Genomic DNA, 23,960 nt, shown 5'->3' on the forward strand with positions numbered 1-23,960 from the left:
TAATTATATCAATTAAACAAAGGGATAAATTATATAGAGAAATGATAAAATATCAAATGGATTGCCAAAATAATAATCTCAGAACAATGCCTTACCTGAAAACAAAATATCTAATGTACCGAAACTTACTAAATAGACTGATACGAAACTGCAAAAAGAAATACTATTGTGAACAAATTGAAAATGCTAAAAATAATACTAAAAAAACTTGGAATATTATAAATGAAATTGCCAACAAAAAAATTATGTCTTCAAATATTGTAAATGAGGTTAAAATAAATAATGAAATAATAACTAACAAATCGACCATTGCAGAATGTTTTAATAACTTCTTTACAAATATAGTAGACGAGGTACTTCAATCTTCCGGCATTAATGTTAATCATGATTATATGGAGACATCTCCTCTATTAGACTCTAATAACGATTCAATTAACTCAATAGAATATTTTTCTCCTATTACATTTAATGAAATTGAAAAATATATTGATAACCTAAAACCATCCAACTCTAAGGGAAATGATGGCCTATCATGTGATACATTAAAAAAAATAAAACAACATGTATTAACGCCATTACAACATATCTTTAATATATGCCTCAAAGATGGTCATTTTCCAGAACAGTTTAAAATCTCCACTATAATACCTATTCATAAATCTGGGGATACGCATAAATTAGACAATTACAGACCAATATCCCTTGTTTCAAACCTATCAAAAATATTCGAAAAATGCATCAAATTTAGAGTCATTGAACACTTAGAAAAATATAAAATTCTATCGAAAAACCAATACGGCTTTCGTAAAGATCTAAGCACTGAGGATGCCATATATGAATTGACAAAAAATATTTATACATCTATCGATAAAAAAAAGAAATGTCTTGCCATATTCCTAGATTTAAGAAAAGCTTTCGACACCGTTAATCATAATTTACTCATTAAAAAAATAACTCAACTGGGCTTCAAAAAACACACACTAAAATTACTATCAAACTATCTTAAAGACAGAACACAAAAAACAAAAATTGGGAATAATTATAGTTCAGAAACACAGATAAAAAACGGAGTTCCGCAGGGAACTGTTCTTGGCCCGATTTTATTCTTAATTTATATTAATGATTTATGTAATTTTGTAATCCCTGGTAAAATTGTTTCTTACGCCGATGACACGGCAATAATAGTGGATGGTAATAATTGGACAGAAACTTTTTCGAATGCAACTGTATGTATTTCACTTGTTTCAAAATGGTTAAAATACAACAAACTTGTCTTAAACTACAGCAAAACATTTTACTTACCTTTTTATAAAAACATCAAAAACAAACCAAAAGACAACCTTAAAATTAGAATCCATAATACAACTTGCAATCAAGAAATGTGCTTCCTGTGCAACGAACTCGCTAATGTCAAAAATATAAAATATTTAGGAGTATCAATAGATATTAATCTTAATTGGAAATCTCATATTAATCAAACCGCTTCAAAACTAAGATATCTAACCTACATATTTTATAGACTCAAGGAAATTTTAAACGCTGAAAAATTGAAAATGATCTACTTCTCCCTGGTGCAATCTGCAATCACTTATGGCATAATAGGATGGGGTGGTGCACCTGATACATTTATTAAGCCTCTACAAATAATTCAAAAGCACATAATTAAAGTCATATATAACAAAAATAAAACATTTTCGACCGACCTATTATACAAGGAATCTAAATTATTTAACATTCGTAAATTATTTATATTACAAACTATGAAATATCTATTTAAAAACAAAAAAAAATTCAAAATAAATGAAAACAGAATGAGCAAAAGAACAAATAATATATTTTACACCCCCCAAACCAATACTAAATTAATGCAGACGCATAGCAGTTTCATTGGTCCTCGTACATTTAACCTTCTACCACTACAAACTCAAATGATAAATAAAAAGATAGAATATATTAAAGAGGTAAAATTATGGCTGATTGACGCAGATATTGAAACGCTTTTACTATAAATTTATTTATCCTTTCTACAACTCACTTGCTGAAACTTTATAAATTATTGTACATAATGTTTTTCTCTTTACTTTTTATAATAACTATAAACAAAAAAAAACTTTTTCTACTAATGTATATTATACTTTAGGTACTTGAAATATAGTAATCGTTTTATATTACCCACACTCAGGCAGTCAGTGCCTTAGTGGGTTTTCATTTCTTTTGTAAACTATTTGGTATTATATATTATGTTATTTTATACTATCTATTAATATGTATAATATGTGTAAAGAAATGAAAATAAATAAAGTAAAAAAAAAAAAAAAAAAAAAAAAAAAATACATTCACGATTGACATTGTGTTACACCAGAACAGATAGCTTCAACGACCCGTTCTTATGTTATATAAGCAGGTAATCTTCTTTCTAATCCACAATGAGCCTATGAGACTACAATCACCTAAGTGTGTTGTAAAATTTCACCCCGCAAAAGTTGGTGTAGGTTCTTTTAACCTTCGGCCAGATGAAAACAAAACTTGGTATGCTACGAGGAATAAATTTTATTGCAAATTAATCTCATGGCTTAGACATTATCCCCCTTACTTATAAACGCGGTGTAAAATATTACGCGCTGAGTAAGGTCAGAACAGTTCAAAGCTTGACTTTTTACCATGGCAGATATGATTTGAAAATTTCATGGCTTAAAGTATTATCGAGATGTATATTTGGGAAAGTATGCCGTGTTGCGCTACCTCTTTCTCATCTCCTTCCCATCTGCCCTGATGATGGATACTGTAATTCTGTCCAAAACGTTGGCTAAAGAAGGATGGAACGTAACAAGGCATAATACCAAAAATAAATTACAATATTACCGTGGTGTTCGATTGTATGGTTCAAACCCTCTTAAGAAGGCTCAAGGCCGGCTTTACCCATAAACTTCCCATACAAGCTAGGTGACCGATTTGATTCAGTGTCTCGGCCTTGTGATCTAGGAGGTTTTGCTCTACCATACCAACGTTGAACCAGCGTGTAATAATTTAATTGGTAAGACGGTTTTAATCTATTTTCATGAAAAAATTATCATAAAGTAGTTAATTTTATAACAACTAACTGCTGCGATAGGAATGGTTTGCTTGCTTGACGGGTGGAATTGTACGGTGAGTGACGTTACCGTGCTCCCTCATGCAGCTTTTGTAATAGCGCGAGCGAGTGAGAAGGCGCACATCACCCACGGAGAGTCACTGCTTGCAATAATTTTCTCTTCCTCATAAATTGATTAACGTGCCAACTGATAGAGAATGATCTGCTGCGCATATTGCATGGGCCAGACGAAACATTATTTTTGCAAAAAAGGATCAACAACAGGTTGGAGCACGTTCTTATTATACGTTAAGGCAATTTTTACCATAATCTTTAAGGTGAGAATGATTTGTCAGTTATACTTTCTTGGGTATAAAGCCCGTTTTTGTTGGGGCTATTTACATGCTCCAACATGATTTGCCTTTGTACCTTTGATAAATATTTTGATAATTTTAATTTTATTTACCCATGCAGTCTAGGGTGTTTCATTGCGTAGATAAGACATTTTCTCATTTATTATTTAGCGAATATGTTACAAAATCAAGTCTGTTTGAAAATTTATGAAAATCTTTTTAAAGTCTCAGAAAGCTTTTTTGGAAACTATAGAACTTTATAGCATTGTTAGCTTAAACTTTATCAAGTTTTCTATTCGAATGGAGTAATATGATTTTAAAGCGAAGGTTTTTACTTAAATTTGTTGAGTTTATCATTTTAACTAAATGCCTATTTAATTGAAAGAAAAATAATGATGATGGGCTATACACAAGGGGCCGAGGAAACACTTATAATAATTGCTACTTTACATAAAATTCTAAGATCAACTGACAAAAACATAGGTCTTAACAATGAACGTGTTTTAAATTTTATACAACCGATAAGAAACTATTTACCCTTCATCACCATTAGTTGTGTTAAATTTAAAATAGGTCTTTCAGTATGGCCCATAATATACAATCAGGAATTTTGGAATCAAAACAGGTTACCCGTTTTAGTTTAAAAAACAAGTGTTAATAATATAATAATAACAATATTTGGATGATTTAAATAGCGCCCATTCTGTGCAAAATCACCTTAAGGGCAAATTAACAATAGATAGCATGCTTGATAAATTTCACCTAATGGGATAGTTAATACATTAAAATGGCAAAAATTTCGTCGCCGTATATGTCAAGGGATCCAAGCCACAAAATCATAAATCACAGAAAACAGCGCACAAAGACTTTCGTTGTTTAAATACACGTAGAACGGTGAAAGTTTAAACATAGATACAGTGATGTTATCTTTTCATAATTTTGATTGAATAACTACAAAAATAGTATTTTAGAAGTTATGCGTGCTATATCTCTTCACCACTGGATACAGATGTTTGTAGGCAGGATACTGTGTGATAGTCAAAAAAGTAAGGCCTCTTATGCCTTAATTTATGGACAAAGCACTAAAGTTTTGTGGAGATTCTCTAAGAAAGTTTCTCAGTTGCAGGCATAAAAATGCATTTACATGGGATGTTAAGGAGATGCGCACGATAAACCTTTTAGTTGCGACTGCCGGCTACCACAACTTTCTCCGCGGCTGAACGATAGCAAAATTTTAGTTGCGACTGCCGGGTACCACAACTTTCTCCGTGGCTGAATGAATAACATGTCTAGTTTTCGGAGACTTTTCCGAATTCAAATTTTACTCATACTATGGCACTTGCTCCAAGTATTTACTACCCATATTGTATAAATACTGTACCAATATTTTTTTGTGTGCTCCTAACCATCTGGATCAAGTGAGACTACGTCATCTCCAATTAGTTCTGTTGTGAGGTAGAAGGTAGTAAGTACCTGGCGAGTGAAGGTGGGGAGTACCTGGCTATTCAGGTCTGGTCTGGATCTGGTGGTATTAAACCAGAGTATTTACTCTCAGAAACTAGCCCCATGTATACTATATATTATTTAAAATCGATAAATTGTGAAATTAAACAAATTAATCAAAAAAAATTACTTGCGCACGCTGGGATTTGAACCGGCAACCGTCGAATTGCTTACCAATCAACCACGGAGGCCGTCATAAAAAAATCTAATCAAGTAATTTCAAAAAAAAATATCTCTATGCCTGTGATAGACCATGCTATAAGCGCGCTATATATTATCGTGGCTTGGCCTATTTCAGCATATGGCTCGCCATTCATTCCAATTGGTAGTGTTTGGAGAGCGATATGCTGAAATACGCCAAGCCATGATGCATATAGTGTAATGTGTCGCCTACCTTAAGATTTCATTCAGAATTTAAAAGTCAATTACTCCGAAATGTGTCTGAAATTTATCAACAAAATCTAATGACCCAACATTTTTGGGTTCAAACCTTCACAAAGTTGATGTAAGTATAATTGAGTACGGAACCCACTGCGGGTATCGACCGACTCCATTTTTCAACAGTTTTGCTGATTGAATACTATTTTTTATTCCACTATGAAGCGTAAAAAACTTCAAGAAAAAATAATAACAGTTTGCATATTCAATGAAAAAACTTTATAGGCATTGCATGACAAAATCTCATTCCAAGACTTTCGCAAGAAACCGAAACAGATAATCAGTAAACTTTTCGAAAAATTTATTTCAAAATTATGAACGTTGCCACTACAAGGTTAAGAAAAATAATAACGAAATATTTTAGCTAGTCCAAATGGCTGTTGTATTATAAAGTTGAGCTTTCTTCCATTTTACTGAGTTATGTAAGTAAAACCCTGCTGCCTATCTGATGGAACCAACGGCGGAACAGAATTAGATCAAAGATAATTGGTTCAGTCTAAATCTCTATTGATTATGGTGATACTGGCTGACCTACAGGCAAGCCTTGGGATAAAAGGCTGGTTGGAAATTCACTCAACATGCGGAAATTCAAAATATTGGAATCACAAATGTAATTACCCATGATTAAATTACCTGGTTTTGTGTTTTGAAATATATATAAACAAAAAGTTGACTAAAAATGTGCCGCTAGCAGTCCACAATGAGCAGTTGGTACCTATCCCTTTGTATGACAGCAGGTAGAAAAATGAGTATCACTTTAAAATCCTGTGAAAAACGAGATTGCATGCAGTTTCCTGGTAAAAAATTTAGTAACTAACTAACTAACCATCATGCCATTTCCCCGCAGGGGTAGGCAGGTAGACGATGCACCTCCAAACAACTCGATTTTGGCAAACTTCATTCACATTCATACATCGTCTCATACTTACTATTCTATTATTCTGACTCTTGACATGGCCCGACTCAACTATCTGATTTACTTGATCGTGCCAAGTCTTGCCCGGCTTCTTCTACCATTCACATTTGCGTCATATATTCTCCGTTTAGTACATTCATGATATATTATTACACTTGTTCATGCACCTACGTTTGTCCAGATAGTACACAACAACGAAATGCGAGCATATTAGAATCTTTGTGAATACGTGTTCCGATATCAACGTAAAACATTTGTGTTTTACTGATAGTTTATTAGGAAACCTTTGATCTCATTCGTTAAAAGCCTGCAGTCCCATTTTTAACCGACATACAAACAATTTGAAGATATTTTTAATAAATTAGCAAAATTTTACATGAATAACTTTTCTTCCGTGAGCGAGGCTTGGAACTGACAGAGGAAGGAATTGGTACACTGCAGGCTGGCAAAATGAGACCCCTGAGGCGTATGTTTGGAAAAACCACGTATGGTTGTGTGGGAAATGTGGAGATTCGCATATAATACAAGGCTGAAAAAGATGTAAGCTTGGTGAGTAAGATTAATGAAAGGGACCCATATAGTTTGGTAATGTAGATCAAAAGAAGGAAGAAATTAGTGTAAGAACAATATATACGCGAATGTTAGAAGATGTTCGAGGGATGTTCGAGGAAAATATGGTCCGATCAAATCAATTTGTGCTTTTTCACAATTTATTAATTCAAATTAAAATAAAGTATACAAGAGTGGAAAATCGCTCTGGTGTAAGACCACCATTCAGAATTGAAACATTGCCTGAAATGGCTTTGGCGACCAGTTCTGAATAGCCAGGTACTCCCCCACCCCACTATCTTCAGCTTGATAATAAACCCCAATTGTGGTTGCCATAGTCTCACTGGATACAGATAGTTGGAAGCTGTTGGGATTATTGTGCGGTATTCGTAAAAAAAACGATTTCAGGTGAGTGAAACAGAGTGCTGAGCTGTTGAGCTAAATGGATCATTTGTTTCTATTCAAATTTGTATGGAAGGCACTTTCAGTTTCCTTCTTTATGCTACGGATAAACCAATTTCAAACTAATCTGATAAGGTTTTTGTAAGTATGTACATGCTTAGAAGTACTTTTCGGTTGAGGTTCCTTGAAGTATCTGTGCTGTTTTGTGCTTTGAAGCTATTACACATTGGGAAATGCTATCAATAGTAATATATGACACATTCTTTTTAAAGCGATGATAAAAACGGAAAGAACTATCTCCAGCCATCTGAATAAATGAAATATTTTTTCAATATCAAGCCCAATAAGCAAATCAAATTTGATCGCTATTCCTTCTAGCTCAGTAGGAATACGAGATTTATGACTAGGCAATTTTTCAGCAACTAGAATTAAATTTTTGTTATTTTAGTCACAAAAGATTTTTACGTTTTAGAACAACAGAATGAAGTTAATTCTCCGAAGAGCAGCAGGTAATAGCGAAACAGGCAAAACTTCGAAACAACAATCAAAACGGTAAAACATTGTTTGAATAGAAAAGGGTCCAATTAAAGAAGTAAGTAGTTAAATATTTCGCAGAGAGCGAAAATGATGAACGAAATAATTCTGCAATATCGTAATTAAAAAACTTTGTTTATTTTAGACTGGACGTAACAATCAAGCAATGGGCTTAAGAATGGTACAAACTTCCTTATCATCTCAAATCTTTATCATCTTAAATCCGTATCATCTTAAAGCCTTATTATTTTAAATCATTATCATCTTAAATCCTTATCATCTTAACTCCTTATCATCTTGAGTCCTTTTCATTTAAATATACACATAATAGCATGATTACATCTTAACAATAAAATGAAGTTCCACAACGTAATGACAGTTAAAAAGGTGTAATTTTAGATAGTTAAAATATACGAAAAGGAAAAACAATTAAATATTGAAGACAATATTAGTGATTTCTAAACGAAAATCTGAAACAGAAAAATTAGAAAAGGAAACGGTCACATCTGGGACTCGAACCCAGGACCCTTGTCTTTCCGTGACAGTGTTCTACCAACTGAGTTAATGGGACCCTATCCTATTCGGTCACTTTTAACTGTATCATACTTCGAATAAGAACCACTAACATTGTCTTCATTTTTTCACCGCACATTTTTATTGGCAACTATCTTTATGTATGATCGCAAGATTCAACCCGAACTAAATGCAATCCAGGCAGCGTCAATTTAGATAAACCTATCTTATTTTTTATTTTAAATGTGCAACATCTGTCGACTTTTCTGCAAGTCTAGAAAGAATATTTATTTTTCGGAAGAACTTTATTGAGTAAAACCTCAAATTGTAATATTTAAATATTGAAGACAATATTAGTGATTTCTAAACGAAAATCTGAAACAGAAAAATTAGAAAGGGAAACGGTCACATCTGGGACTCGAACCCAAGACCCTTGTCTTTCCGTGACAGTGCTCTACCAACTGAGCTAATGGGACCCTATTTCCCTCGGTCACTTTTAACTGTATCATACTTCGAATAAGAACCACTAACATTGTCTTCATTTTTTCACCGCACATTTTTATTGGCAACTATCTTTATGTATGATCGCAAGATTCAACCCGAACTAAATGCAATCCAGACAGCGTCTATTTAGATAAACCTATCTTATTTTTTATTTTAAATGTGCGACATCTGTTGACTTTTCTGCAAGTCTAGAATGAATATTTATTTTTCGGAAGAACTTTATTGAGTAAAACCTCAAATTGTAATATTTAAATATTGAAGACAATATTAGTGATTTTTAAACGAAAATCTGAAACAGAAAAATTGGAAAAGGAAACGGTCACATCTGGGACTCGAACCCAGGACCCTTGTCTTTCCGTGACAGTTCTTCAATTCTTTGGAAAAAATCCGAAATTCTATTAGAAATTACTATTTAAACTTTATACAACTGACTGGATAAGTAACGTTATGAATTTTTCCGTGAAATTTTTAAAGTCAAATTCGATTTTCCGTTTAAATTAGTAAGGTTTTCACATATATGGTCGTTTATCGATTGAATAAAATTTTCACCATGTTTTTAGTAAGACCGTTGATATTTAGATTACTATTATGACAACGCCATGTCCAATGTGGCCCTAAAATAAGGTACTCCAGTACCTAAGGGTATGTTTCTCTTCTTTTGTTATCTATATAAAAAAAAATTATTAAAGGACAATTTTGGACAATTGTCTTTAAAATTTCCTCGTCAAAGCACAAATTGGAAAGCTCTTGGATAGATTTGCGTTACGTCAAATAGATTGTAAGCACGAAAAACTATCAGAACACTAAAGCAGTTATCTGATTATATGAGCCAGCAAAACTTTCTGCGGTGAGCTCTGATATCGTGAAATATGGAATTTGTTGATTACTAAAACTAGTTTTACCTAGCAATATCTTTTTAAGCATTAGCATAAGCTTTGAAATGTTCATTTCAAAGCCACTTATTTGAATTTTTTTGATCTTTGCCTCTTTTAGCTCTTTTTCTCTTTATAGAAATACCCATTTAACTTTAACAAAATAACGCAAGACACAATAAGGTAAAAAATAATAATGATTAAGATTAATACGTTATTCTAGCATTTTAGATTTTCTATTTTAAAAAGAAAAAAAAAACTATGATTACATTTGTCTCCGTTTGAAAATGCGTGGGTAGAAAGTAATTTATTGCGTATTCAGGAAGCCCAAAAAGTCGCAAATCGTTTTTTAAGCCAAACACTCTTCGGGTAACGATATTTTATCGCGATTTTATACAACATGGTTTACTAATGTGGGTATAATACATGTTTTAAGAGTAGATAGGTAGTAAATAATTTAGAAATGTTTGAACTTTTTAAAGCTGTTCAAAAACTATTTGGTTGTATTTAACATGATCTTTGAAAACTGTTCGTTTATGAAAATTTAACTCCATTCAGTACGTCCTAAGGTTGTCTTTGCCGTTGATTGTTCATGACACTTTCATATGTGTTATGTTGAATAGTATTTATGTCTATTATCTATAGGTACCTAAGATTGTCTTTGCTTCGGAACCTCTTCCTGTCAAACACTTGTAAAACGATTTTCAAAACGAATGGTTTATTAAAATAATAATTGTGTTCTTATTTCACTACAATATAACATCTTTAAAATAAAATACGGAACTGTGTCATGTAAATACAACTTTGTTGATGGAAAAAGAAAACACAGAGACCCGTAAAACATTCCTATTATACGTTAGAAATAGTAGAAAAACAACCCGTTATCTCGTCGTAAATTAATGCTACGATTGTTGTTGGGCAGGCGTTTGACTAAAGGATTAAATACTCTAGTTTTTTTGGAGCAAGCTTCCAAGAAGACCGGTTAATAGTCGAGCGGACAATTGCATTGGGCTCTCACCCAGATGGCGAGATCACACCTCTGCTATCTATATATATATATATATATATATATATATATATATATATATGCAATTATATATATATATATATATATATAATTGCAAAAGCAACATTTTCCCAGAACGAAGATAGTAAATAATGTATTGTCAGGTCACTAACTACTCCTATCCTAGACCGTTCGTTTTTTTTTTAAATATATTTATATCGGGAACTTATCTATAATACAAAATTATCGTATTTAGGTAATCATTTCCACCTTTTTTTAATTCCTTAAATAATATGTACCGGTGTTTGTTTATTTGTTTATTCACTTTTATCGGCCAAAATTCGTGTGACGTCACGGGACGTGCGTGTTCTTGTCGGTATTGAATCACTGCCATTCAACTTATGAATAGATTGCACTGCGTGTGACTTTACAGTAAACTATTGCAAACATTTAACCGATTTTCGCTTTGAAAGCTCATAACTAACATTTTTGGAGAAATGAAAATAGTATTTATTTTTTTTATTGTAGTTTAAATAGAATAAATCTAAAATTAAATAAAATACCAAACATTGTTTAAAACACCACACAGTAAATAATATTGACACGCTTCAAAATCAATCCTTTCTTCATTAGTATTCAATTATTCTAAAAATATATACATAAAGAATAAAAAAATAATTACCAATACACTGAAAATATGGTGCCCGGATGACTCATCAAAATGATAATTCATCACATCTTGAAAAAGTTATATAAAGTCATGGAAAGTGATGAAACAAAAACTTTCCTAACTGGGTTAAGTAGGTTAGGTTAGGTAAGGTTTAAAAAAAAATTTCATCGTTTCTAATGATTTGATCACTTTTTAAAAATGTGTTGAATTTTCATTGTGTTGATTTATCATGGAACCGAAAATATTACAATAAGCGACGATTAATTAGTTATTTCCGCAGAATCCAAATCGCCGCTGAACTTCTCTGTTCTGTGTATCAGGTTCTCCAGCCGCATTAAAACGCGTAAAAACTGCTGAGTATGTCGTGCCGCCAATACATAATAATCTATAATACGCTTTAATCCACTCCGCAATCCGCGTCAAAAGCAGTGAAACAAACTAGTACCGAGAAAAGAATCATTTTGCAAATACGCGGTGGGTCCTTATGATGCATATTTTCTCCTTGGTGCAATGGTTTAATCGTACACTAATTTATTTCAATGAAAATATTTATTTTATTATAACTGTTTGATTACTTAGTATAAAAATATTTAAAAAAAGAAACCACAATATCTAGAGTGGGACGCTTTTTCTCTGTGCAACCAAGTTTATACATATATGTTTCATTATTCACCAAGATCCTCAAAAGTTTATGAAATATTATCCTTAATGTAGACGTTTAATTTCTATTTTCTTCGGGTGATTTGGAAGAATCAAACTAATTAACATATTTACTGCTTGTTCTCATCGTAAAATACCTACGCAAAGGAATATCATCTTCGGAACGAATAAAATAATGTATTTTCCTAGAGAAGTGATCACTTCGAAGTTTGACATTTAAGGCAAACTACGAAGAAAAGTAAAATCGTGTATTTTTTGTTTGAAAATTTGAGCGCTTACAAATATTTTAGAAGCTTTAATATTAAGTACTGAGCAAGTTAAACATATTTTGGCATCTTTTGGAAGTCTTTTAATATGCCGAAGAAAAAATAATGTATTAGGCCTATAAAAATTCTAATTTTCCTACTTGGAAACCCATTTTCGGTTATGGTTTCATTGTATTATAGAAAAGTTTTTTTAAAAAGGGTTGGAAACATTTTAAATATTTGGGCCTGAACTTTGAACCCATCACATCGATGTAGGTACCTACGTTATTATTATTAATATTTTTAAATATTATGGAATAAAAATAATCGACCATTGGGTAGGTCGCTGTTTTGGATTTAAAAAGACCATTTTTATACAACAGTTCCATTTTTTTAAAAGTCAAAATGTTATTTTATTGTTCAATTGTTTTGTTATCCACCGGACTATTCAGTGTTCATGCTTTGACCAGTATAATAACTATTAAATGACTGCCTCAACACAGGCTAGCCTAGTGAGGCAGGTTATGAGAATCCTCAACTTTATATAATTGTTATGTACTTTATCTATTTACATGTTTATATTTGCAAATTTATTAAATAAAGATATATTATTATTATTGGTAAAAAAAAATTTGGCGACATTTTTTGTTGCCGGCGGACGGTGTTATGTAGGAATTTAAACCTTATCCCCATTTACATAACGGGTGTTATTGTAAGCGGCCCGATTCCAAACGTCACACGACGTAGTGCATCGCTTTTATATTAAATAAAACGCACGCTTAGTAAGAACTACAAAATTGTTTAATGTATTATTGTAGCTTACCGGTTTCAGACTATACCAGTTGAAATACGAAGCGAAAAAAATGTTCCAATCTTTTTGCCTTCAAACAGTTCAATTTGACCTCCAACGCTCTCTACGTTCTAACGCCGAACGATAGAAAACTAGCGAATCCGGTCCCCGCGCACTGTGACTCGCGTGACAACAAAGGAACACGTTTTGACCAGATACGTAATAGCGTTTCTTTGATTAACCCGTGATTTTTCACGGGTCTGCTCCAGTGTCAAATAATTATCGGACAAAGTAGTGTAAAAAATTTTGAAGGAGGTATACGATTGGGAATTATCAATACTTTGGAAAATGAGGAGAGAAGTTGATTGGTAAGAGGAAGGTTATAGTGGGCTCTTCAAAATACCTGATCGTAAATAAAAAATTAAGCCATGTTTGCAACGTTGCGATTCTCTATTATAAATTTTAAAATGAAATACTGACCTTTCTAAATAAATAATAAAATGAATTTATTTTAACAAGTCATATTCGGAGTTAATAAAATACTTAATTAGTCTTCCTAGTCCTCGGAGGACTCGGAACAGAATGAAAATTCCATTGTCTTTGAAGGTCGAATATTTGAATTTTGTACACGGATTTGGGAATTAATAAAATCAGCATACGAATAAATTAAAAGCACAAGTCTGAGGCAACAGAAAATAAAACAATTTTAATAAAATGATATACCCTTTAAATATATTGCATGACAACGCAATTACGTTTACCCCTTATACATAATTGTATTCTGTTATTCCAACTCTCGGTATGACTGGATTGAGATTTAAAATTTTTCATCACTTGGTTTGCTATTTTCCTGGTATGACCCAATTTTTATGTTTATAATTTTAACGAAATACCCGGTTTTCATAACTTAACACATCTCATTTTATGATAAAAACTCTTTTATGAATTTTTAATATTTATTCAGTTCGCAATCGAAAATGTCCACTCTTGATACCATGATATTATTGTAATTATTACATGTTGATGCAGAAATTCCGTTTAAAGCTTTTTTTTATACAATTTTACTGGGACAGAAGAGCGTGTGGAGCGCGCAGTTACATTAAATTGGATCTTATTTAGCAACTCTGGAAATTGAAAATTATTGTTTACTATTTTTCAACTTCTTCGTCTCTTATTCTTTAATTTAATTTTATTTTAGCATTATTTTATAATTCTTGTTTATTTCAGATCTCTTTCTAGGCGGGTGGTGCAATCCCATGAGTTTCAAATCAGACATATAATATATGAAAGTAAAAATAAAAACATTATAAGCCATCTCCTAAGCATAGAATAGACAAATAAAAATATATACAAATAAAAGAAAACAGAAAAAAAAGAAAATAAGAATAAATTTAAACATTTAGACATCTATGGCATCAGGGATTGGCTCCATTTGCTTGTTAATGGGACTCTGCCAGAAGTCTAGTGCTGCCATTACAAGTGCGTTTTTACTTGTGTCTAGTCGCGTTCTGAAGCTGGTTATCCATTTTCTGATTAGGGCTCGGAATCCGGAAACCAGGACAACAGAAAAAGCATTCGTATTCTATTTCCATTATTTTTAGAGACGCTTTATTGTAGTTGGTCCACAGCTCCGCGTTATATAAGCTGGTGCAGTGTGTCTTAAAAATTCCCCTTTGCCTCTGGGCTACGCTTAGTAAGTCTTCGAGATATCATAAATATTGAATTTTAAAAATTTTACGGATGGGACAACTGTTGCATCTTATTTCAATGATAAGAGAGATAATAAAGCCTTTAAGAAATGAAAATTTTTGGGTATTTTCATAAATTCGAATGAGTTTAATATTTTTTTTCCATCTCATCATATGTCAAATTATACGCAGTCACTGCAAAGTTTACAGCTTCAATTTGGAGAAAGGTTTGCGATTTTTTTATCTCATATGAATTTGATATTATTATTTTAATTTCATTCAAATTTCCGAATAGATTTTGGCTGGTTCCAATTCTTCCTCTCTCTGTTGTTGTTTACATATAAACTGGCTGGTTTCATTTCTTCATCTCTCTGTTTGCATACGCAAAAAAGATATTTGTCTTATAAAAATGGTTGCATCGAACTAGAATTTCCGGACAGAAAAACTGCACGAATTTTTAAATTTTTGTTTTAATTTAAATACAGAACAAGAGTCCCAAATGATCTTAACCATCTGTAGTTAGTGAGATTATGGCATTCCCATATGGGATATATTGACAAGCTGAAGGTAGTGGAGAGGGGAAGAAGATACAGAAGAGGAAAGTACCTGGTTATTCATATCTGGTCACCAAGTAATACGACCAAAGCGATTCTGATATTATCTTCCACTCTGTAACGTACCGCAAATATTATATGAAAGTATACTATTTTCATTATTATTATTTTTTCAATGTTTTTTAAAGGAAAAAAAAACATTCCCGTGTTACGAATAACCTGATAATATTTTTAAAATCTCCTACAACCACCGCAGTAAGCGGAAAATGTTGCTTGTGTTGTGATAGAGGACTTAGCCAGCCAAAAAATTGAACACACTACACCTGGGTGGGATCCAAACGCGATGTCAACTCAGCCACCGACCCTGTGAAATAACATAATTTAAATCAAAAAGAGAAACCGTTCCCTCCGGATTGCTAGTCAAGGGCCTTACCCACCGTCTTTTTGGAATTATTTCAAAATCAAGGTTTGACATTTGAGAGTTTTTAGCGGGACACGCAAGCTAACATGGTATTTAAAAAAATAATATTGAGGTATAAAATTAAGATGGACGGTTAAAGTACATAAGTAAATAAGTAGGTAGATACAACGGGAAACCACTCGGTAATTAAAATTAAAAATTAGTGGTAAGTCTTCCAAAAGTTACTATTTCAACAACCTCATTATTTTTGTTTTCTTTTGATTCTTTCGAAACATAAAAATGGTCGTTTCCAGGTATTAAATCACTGACTATTGTGCTCTCAACAAAAGGCTTCCCACAATGGGCAGCCTTTCGCAAATAGGCGAAATTCCCCAGAAGAAAAGTTACAATGATCCCCATTTATTTCAATAAAATATCACGCCGTGTTAACCGGATCTATGAAAAGCCATTTTGTTACCGTTTTTAGGGGTCTGAATAATTTCAAGACGTGCAAGACTTTCCTGACTAGCCTTTATTTGCTTGGGTTTTCTACATTTCAACTGCCACTGACTGAAGGTCTTTATTTTAGAAATACTGCCAGTTTTGTACCTCCATTTGGTGTATATTAATTTAAAAGTATTTTTATTTTTGCTTTGTTGTTATTTTTTACACTTTTTGACAGATCTATTTATTTTGTCTTCTTATACTCAAGATGGCAACTTACGTTAACCGTTAGCTTCGTAAGCTAAAGGAATATCGGTATTTAATCTTAGATTTACCTTCAAATATGTATCTAAACAACTTATTTATTTATTATAAATTTAGTTGCCTTGGAGCTGTTTTGTCGAAGCGATGAGTTTCGACATATAAATGTGACAGATGTATATAAAAATGAAGTCATATAGTATTTCACAGATCTGATGAAGGATTGGTTTATCCTAATTAAAGGTTAAAGTGCAAAAAAAAATTACGCTCCTTTAATGTACATTGTTTAAAGAATTAAAACTTTTATTTAATTTTTACAAAAATAATAATAATTTCATTTAATATATTTATACAGAGCAGTTTTGTGAATATCCAGATCCAAGTACTACTTACATTTTCACCAACCTAATAATGTGTATATTATTAAGAACAATATATCAATGATAAATATGTATGTGAAAAACTTATTAAATAAGATAAAAAGTTCGGTAAGACTGGCGTGTTATCTTGGCATCGGAAATAAAATTTTGAGCTCGGTAAGGTGCAAGTTAATGAATCATTAATTTTAAGTTATTTTTTAGGTTTCGTACTAGTTTTCAAAATGTTTCCAATAATGAAGATTTTACGGTTCAAGCGCCAAATAATAAAAGTAAGCTCGTCATTTTAGAATGACTTAAAAATATTGCATTTAAGAAAATTGAAATTCCCAAAAATATAAATAATCGTATCGAAAGTATTTTGCATCCAGAGATCAAACTCTCCGAACTCAACGCAAAATGCAATCATTTCAATATTGATCCATTCCGGCAACAAAAATTCAAATATCCTGACTTCACGATCTAAACTGAACCATTTCCCCATGAAATTCATTTTAAATCGTTTTTATCATTTTCGTCGTTTTTAAAACCGTGCAACATCTGCAAAATTCAACGCTTCTTCGAACTATATTTCTACCGTTCCGAAATCAAGTTTTTGTACGTTTTCTAATTCTACAAATACAGATTTCAATTAAGCAAATTTCTGTAAATTATCATCTATGGCAAAGTATGAGAATTATTTTTTTTTATTTTAATATTTATAGATATTTATTAAATTAAAGTCTTTTATAAATTATTATCTTACTAGTGTAAGGCTCAAAAAAAAAATTCTAGAAAATCATTATTTACAAGCCTGGAGTTTTCAGAATTATGTTAATCGTTCCGAAAAAAATTATAACTTATTTCCTTTGGTATTGACCAGCAAAATTTCCTTTCACAAATGTTTATAAAAAATAATTTACTATTAAAACATCAGTAACAAAGTGGTGAATTCACTATCGAAAAGTATTTTTAGTATACTCTAACATTCCAACCTTTACAAATCTAAGAACTGAGTTCCCCAGTAATATCTCATTTTTATCCTTGCGTATTGGAATAAATATAAAAAATAAGGCAGCGAATCTTTAAAAAAAAACTTGTGTTTCGAAACTAACGCATTTAATAAAGTTCCAAAAATAAAACTTGGGTAGGGGTGTACCTATGTTAAAGTGTGATTATAAATCAAGGTCGATGTAGGTCCTAGCAAAAATAGATACGTAATTAAAATCTAGATAAAAACGGTACCCACACAAAGAAGTAGAAGATAATAGCTCCATTAATTTAAAACACTTAAAAGAACGACATACACTGTAAACAATAATCTTTGATCAAAATTTGAATTCCCCATCGTTTTTTTTCAAATTTAGCTTCACTCAGGTCCTTTACCAACTTAAAGAATGTTGTGGATACTTTTAAAAGAAATGAAGGAGAGGAAGTTCTGAAAAGGAAAAAGGTATGATGGGTGGGTAGGAAACTGGGGGTCAGTGTTTCCAGGAGTAAAAGACGTATGAATCCATCCCTTGAACTTCGGTCGATGCAAGTCGATATGTCAAGAGTCCGGCTGATGAGATCAAAAGGCCTCCGATCCATCACGAAGCAGGTGGACAAATCCATACGCCGCCCAGACCTAGAAAAACCTCACCACATGAATCCAGGCACACCGGTTAATTCACCAAACGTAGTTAACCACTTGGAGTGACCTATGGCAGAGATGTTGGTTACCCAAAAAATAGTTCTTGGGGCGGCGATATCCATACCCGCCTTCCTGTAAATCCTCCGTTACGATACTAGTTAAATTTATGCATACTTTGATTGTAGTAGAAGATTTAAACGTTACCCGAGAATGTTTGACTTTCCTTTTAAAAAAAATGTTATCTCACATTCTTTCTGCTAAAAAACGTTAAAAAGTCCCTCTAATAGTCGATTCCCACTGCATAAATAAAACTATTAACTTGTACTATCCACAACGTAATACATTATAAATCTCCCGTTACAACTGAAAACACAAACCAAACCACGATAAACATAAAAACACATAAAAGGACCCTTCAATTTTCCAGGTAAAGATAACTTCAACTATAAAAATTCGAAAACCCGAGTGAAACGAACCAAAAATCAATTTTCGGGCCAGTGAAATTGCTCGCATGTTGAATTTACCGGACTTCGAATTTTCGCCAAACGGAAAAACGTCGCTAATATGACTGGCCCTTCGGGTCAAGAAATCCCAGAGAGATTTTATGTGGAAGAGGGTCCGAACATGATACCCCTATCGGCCGCATGAGTAACTAATGTTCTAAAATTGTTCACGCAGGGGTGAGATCAAATAGATTTTCACGAATGAAACGAAAAACTTAAACAGAAAATAAAGATCGCATTTTTAACCGGTAGCGAATTTTACAGAGATTTAAAATTATGAAATATTTTATTATAATCTTATTCTGCAGTTCACTCATCATTCACTTATTGCAAAAGAACAATAATATATGCACAAAAATCATAATAACAAGTAAGAAATTCTTAAAGTCATTTATTGTTGGAGTATTATGCCGTGTTCCGCTAAATCCTTCTTCAGCCAACTTTTTCAGCCCTACATTTGCCCTGATGATGCACACTGTAATGTTGTCCAAAATGTGGGCTTTAGCGCAACACGGCATAATACAAAATAAAATAAATCACTATAATACTTTTGGCGGTGATATTCTTTTGGTTTTGATTAACTTTTCGGTACATAAGATTTTTCCTCTGTGGGAAAGTTATGAAAAATATTTTATAAAATTTTTTATAACTTTCATGTTTATCATAATATTAACTGTAGGTACGTACACCTGAAGGATTAATTAAACATTTTTATATCGAATCGGTCTCTTCAGAGACATGAAAAAAATAGACGCGCCAATAAGGGTAAGAGGAACAAATGAAGTAGCGAGGAGGTGTCGCCCTTTCAACAACTGATCAATAAATGAATCTGACAGTTAACAGGCAAATCTCATTATACTATCACTTTTGAGACCTCAAAAATAAAATCTCCTCAAAATTTAATAAAACTTTTTACAATGGCGCGCGAATTGCTAGCAGCAGTGATAAACATTATTGCAAATTCCAGATCCCGCGATAAAGTTTGACACGTTTCTATAACGCCTATGGAAAATACATTTAGGATTGTCACACAAACAACGGTCATCTCTTGTAATTTTAAATAATTCATAGTAATTATTTCTCCCATAAATAAGTGAATTAAAATACACAAATAAATAACACCATGAAAGCAAAAGCAACAATAATTACGTATATTTTATTAAAGTACAGAAGACATATTCTTGATTCACCAGGAATGTATTTACATTTTTGTATAACTATGCAATCCGATACGCAGTAAAGTCCTACAAAGGACTGGGCTGTAGACATTGATTTTCGCTCAATACACAAATTATATCGTATTTCATTCAAGATATATATTTTTATTTTTTTATTTGTGCATTACAGATTGATTCAATCCTATTACAATACACATGAAATATACAAAGCTTTAAATGAAACATTTTATAACAACCAATATTTTAGAGTTCTTGCCTAAAATGACTTTTGAAATCTTTAAGGCCAATGTTGAAAATGCCAAGAAACCTAGAGGTATCATTTAGCAGCACCATACCTCTTGTCATGCTATGCTGGGCTATAACGTACGTCCTTCCATGTGGAATACAGAGCAAGTCGACGGTAGTTGTTCGGTTCAAACAATTAATAGCATTCGAAGAGGTATGAACTGTATATGTAATAGTGATTTTAAAAGCTGTTACTTGAAGGGTCCCATTTTTCCTAGATTGGAGACTTTCGTAGTGCGTTTCGGAGAGCAAATCTATGTGATGCATAAATTGTGGGTATTCGCCATGTGTTCTCATTTAAAGACATCTTAGAAAAAAAATTGAATTTGTCCCAGACAGCAGAAGCGTATTCTAATTAAGATCGTATAAGGCAGTAGATCGTAAATGCTGGAACCCTGTTGGTGCAATTGATGATTGTCACGTGGTTTGCCTCCAGTTCATCGAAATTATTCTCGGATGTTGTGTTATGGCATGCTGACTGTTTTTTAAGTTTATGGGTCTAATAAATGATGTATGAATGTACACGAGTTTCACATTTCGATTAGCTTTCAATATTAAAATATAGAAGTTACCGCGTGAAAAAATTGTTTTATTTATGACATTAATTTAACGTTAGGTAAAGTTACCGTTAACGCTAATAATGGCTAATTGTCGTTTCATAGAGAATTGTTTATGGCAATGAATTTTGTTCCTGAACCCCGCTTTCCTCTCCTTCATACCTTTCTTGTGTCCGGGAGTCAGTCAAAAATCAACAGCCATGACGCGAAGTAAACATTATTACCCATAACGCATCGCATAGCAATAAAAATCATCTTAACGCATCGCAATAAATAAAGTTTCGCTAAACCAAAACTACAGTGGAATTAGCATCCCAACAAGTGTGTGTTCCTCCACCTCTGTAAGTACCCTTTTACCTTTATAAAACTCATTTCCAAAGAAGAGTTGATTATGTTATTAAAAGTTTCACAGCTTGAACAGTTACAAACTTCAAAACAAACTGAATTTAATTAGAAAAGCTTAAATATATTGTCACTTTGTATTGTTTATATTAAAAAAATACTGAAACTATGTATCGTCGATAACCATCTTGACTAAGGAAACCTAAGAAGTAAATTGTGTCTAATAATACTAAGTTGAAGACAGCGAATCTTATGAAGGCGGAATTAATTATTGAAGACAAATCATAACTTTTCAGTCACTAAATAGTTAACCCCTAACTTGATTTTGTATCTTAAAAACACTATCTAAAATGGCTTGTTAATTCTTCCTTCTTATTCTATTTATATTTTTTATGGTATTCTAATATGGTGTCAAACTACTGCTAGTTATATTAAAAAAAATCGTTTACTGATGCCATCTATCGAATAATTACAAACGGATTTAATCGCCTAAAAACTTGATTCTTTTAATTTTTACAAGTTTATTGCAAAGGTCCTTTTCAAAAATTTAATAAGTTCACAAATCAGGTATTTTCGGAGTTTCTGAAATATAATATATTTTAAACGTAGGTCATATTAATATTCTCTCACACGTTTATTTATCGGGTGATAATGATTGGAAAAAAATTGGCAATGTAAAGAAAAAGATACAATCTGATAAACGTGCTTACAATGATATTTTCTTTATTTTCTGAAATAAATTTCAAATAAAATGCCAAATGTAGAAAACCTAGTTTTTTTTTAATATTTCTGTTCTTGCCTTTCTGTTCTTAACTTGTTAAAACTTTAATTTTAAAAACATTACTTATTTTTATTATTCATTATAAATACCCGCTAAATTGGAAAAACAGTTAGTCAGAAGGTGTTTTTTTTCAATATAATTATAATACTAAAGCATAAATAGAATGATAAATTACAAAATAGAAAATAGAGATGAAAGAATATTATTATAAGTGACTATGATAAGAAACAGTTAATATGTTGACCAATCAAACAAACAAATTAATCAGAGTGGAAAATTCTCTCGGTATCGCCCTGTTGTAAAACTACCATGCAGAATTTAAACGTTGCTTAAAATGGCTTAAGCCGTGTTTGGTGATCAGATCAGAATGATTAGGTACCTCCCGATCTCTTCTCAAACTCCTTCTGTACCCCATTTATTTCAGCCACACAACATACCCCAATTGGGACTGCCATAGTCTCTCTGGTTCCAGACGCTTAGAAGCAGTTGGGACTCTTGTTGCTGTAATTAATTACAATCCGAGCATTAATCAAATAAACTGGCAAACAGAAAAACAAGACTGCAATATACAGCACCCAAACGATGATAACAAATCACAGTAATAACATATCGTATCTACGTTCACATTACTCCCTTGTGGGAAGAGAGAAGATGGGAAGATACTCGCAGTACACTGTGTTATTTCACTCTTGTAATAAAACATCTACGTGATGGTACTGCAAATCACTATCAGAAACAGCTCGTTCATCTTACAGGGAAAGGATTACAAAGAGAATGAAGTAAAACGGAACTTTTGTATGATATCTAACTGTTGCTGCTCTTATGATAGGGTGTTCAAAATACAAAATATTTATATACATGTCTTGGAAAAAGACTTTTTAATTAATGAGAATTCAAAAACCTACATTCCAAAATATGAATGCATATATATTATGATATCCAACTGTCGCTACGATTATGATAGGGTGTTCAAAATACAAAATATATTTATACATATTTTGGAAAAAATTCATTTCATAACATGTATATATATTATGATATTTAACTGTTGCTACTCTTATGATACGGTGTTCAAAATACCATATATATATATGATAATGATATCTAACTGTTGCTACTCTTATGATAGGGTGTTCAAAATACTTAATGTGCATTTGGAATGTAGGTTTTTTAATTTACCCAAATTTGTACATTGAGTGTACAAACGGTCTGGTTTTATCTTGTTATCCATCACCTAAAATATTATGTTATACCTAACTACTTTTATACGGATTTTCGACGTTTCTACAAAAATCTGTTTTGTTTGTAAGGTTCATTGGTTAAAATTGTCTCACATTACAATAACGAAGCATACACATTTAAAAAATATATATTTATTTTGTAAACAAAAACGGAATGCGGCTAATATTAATATAGATCTACGTGTGAATATTTACTCACGAAATAAAATATATCATTTAGTATTTCTCAAGTATGGTTGATTTTTAGATTAACATAAAAGAGAGGAGTTTTATAGTAAATAAACTTGTTTCGTATGTCTCCTTTTTATGTTGTCTATATTCGTCTTACTGAACTCATTCAACATAAGTTCTTAAAAGGGATTGCCAGAAAGCTAGAATGAGAAGAAGACAAATACTCATACTAAGAAATTGAACTACTAAACCTTCCACCTTCAGAAGGTGTAGGTGTACAGTAGGAAAATAATGATCTCATTTGTTTGTTCGAAATTGATAATTGTATTTTTTATTCCACTACTTCACTACAGCTCACCCCTTTCAATATGTACTTCCGACTTAGAAATAATGAAAAAGCTTAAATCAAATGCAAAAAAGACACTATTTACAATAATTGAACAGAAGAATATATGCAGTGAAAGCAAAATTAAAATTGATATTGAAATAATTTTTATTAAAGTCTCCCTATTTAAGGGCCTTTACAAATAAATATTAAAAA

Source organism: Hesperophylax consimilis, chromosome 25 (genome assembly GCF_061612785.1).
Source record: "Hesperophylax consimilis isolate HC1 chromosome 25, BYU_Hcon_1.0, whole genome shotgun sequence".
NCBI classification, from domain to species: Eukaryota; Metazoa; Arthropoda; class Insecta; order Trichoptera; family Limnephilidae; genus Hesperophylax; species Hesperophylax consimilis.